Genomic DNA, 2,053 nt, shown 5'->3' with positions numbered 1-2,053 from the left:
CATGCCCAGCTGATTTTTTGTATTTTTAGTAGAGACGGGGTTTCACCATGTTGACCAGGATGGTCTCGATCTCTTGACCTTGTGATCCACCCGCCTCGGCCTCCCAACGTGCTGGGATTACAGGCTTGAGCCACCGCGCCCGGCTCATTACTCTTACATTATAATACATTTTGCAATTATGTCATAACTCCCTTACTTAGAAGAAAAAAATAAATCAAAAACCAGGTTTTCTACTCATATTCTGGAATCACAGCACTTAAAAGGTTATTGCTGTTTGCTTAATTTTTCATATTTAGCCTTAACAAGAAAAAACACATCAATCTTGGAATTGTCAATTCCTTTTTACATGTTTTTTGGTTTTCTTTTACATGCTTAGAAAGGAAAACCAAACAAAGCCATCTCTTTCCCCAGTGGCTTATTTCTGTCTGACTCATAATAACATTTCCTTACTAACCAGCGCCAATTAGTGGAGTCATTAAGATTCTGGTGAGGTGATCAAATTTAGATTCTCCTCCAACTCTTCTAGTAGAGCACCCTCAATGGTAGAAGATGAGAATGGGGCCACAGGGGTCTGGGAATGAGAAATAAGATAAGGTGGTTGTTAAGAGCCTGGCTTTGGATTAGAACACGTGGGCTGGGCCCTCCACTTATCAGCTATGTAAACAGGGGCAAGTCAATGAACTGTGCCATGCCTTGGCTGCTTCATCCTCAAAAAGACAATAGGAGTTTCAACCTCATAAATTCCTTCTGGGGCTTGGATGATTGGATGAGATACCACCTCATGCAGCACTCAACCAGTAGCTGCTGCTGTTTTTAGAACCTTGAAACAACACTCATCACAGTCATAATTTTCTACAAAACTAATATTTTACTCAAAGATTTATGTAAATACTATATTCTATGTTAATATAGGTATAATTGTTTTACTATAAAAAGATTTTCCTATAGCTCTACCAATTTTAATTTATTTTGTTTTTTAGTAAATTGACCTTTTGGGAAGGAGTGCCATGTCTCTTCTTGTCTTCACCTTCCCTTTTGCTACCCTGGCTTATAAAACAAGACTTTTCCTTGCTTCTTCCATTGTTTCTCCTCTCCCCATTGTCTACCCTTGCCCTCACCCCCACCCCTATAGTATAAGGTATTATTTATCTAGCACTATAATTGTAGCCTTTTGCAGGCAGCTTCATAGCCAACCAGTCTATTTTTTATGGTGTACTTTTTAAAGGGTCAATTCCTTTTCTTTTGAACACCAATGACTCTATGTAGATGTTGAATAGGCTCTGCCAGGAAGGCATAATCTGGATAATAGCCCTATCCTAGCTGGCAGAAAGATAAATTTATTCTCACATTCATGAGACTTCCATAACAGAGGGACTTTCTATTTATTCAGTCTGCATATTACAGAAGAGGAGAACATCAGTTTTCCAATTCTGGCACTTTATATTATATTTAAGAGGAGGTACATATTTTGTTTCATTCATCCATTCATTCATTTTTGTAATTAAATATTGCTGAGATAAATATTTAAGATAATGGATATTCCTATGACCCTGATTTGATCTTTATGCTTTATATGAATGTATCAAATTATCACATGTACTCCAAAAATATGTGTATTTATTATGTATTAACAAAAAGTTTTTGAGAACCTACTATGTCTAAATGTCATTGCTTTGCCATTTTTTAAGTCTTCTGCCTGGGAGAAAGATCCTTTCTTGCCAAAAAAAATAAAAAAAGAATATGCTTTAACAAGGAAGAAAAAAAGAAACAGGAATTTGGAAAGTATGAGTTACAGGAACTAGAATAGCCTATAGGTTACCTATAGGACTTGCTAGCCCCTACAATTCTATGAGCAAATGAGCAAATTTTTTAATATAAACCTCTCTCTTTCTCCCTTCCTCTCTCTCTCCCTCTCACACATGCATGCATTCACGCACAGACTCTATTGATTCTGTTTCTCTGGAGAACGCTGGCTAATAAAGTTACATGTCACTTTTACTTCATTACAATTATTAACTGCATTTATTGCCTGCTATGGTTTGAATGTCCCCTC

The sequence above is a fragment of the Cebus imitator genome, unplaced genomic scaffold, assembly GCF_001604975.1.
Source record: "Cebus imitator isolate Cc_AM_T3 unplaced genomic scaffold, Cebus_imitator-1.0 Scaffold45, whole genome shotgun sequence".
Lineage (NCBI taxonomy): Eukaryota > Metazoa > Chordata > Mammalia > Primates > Cebidae > Cebus > Cebus imitator.
Note: the sequence above shows the minus strand (reverse complement) of the source record.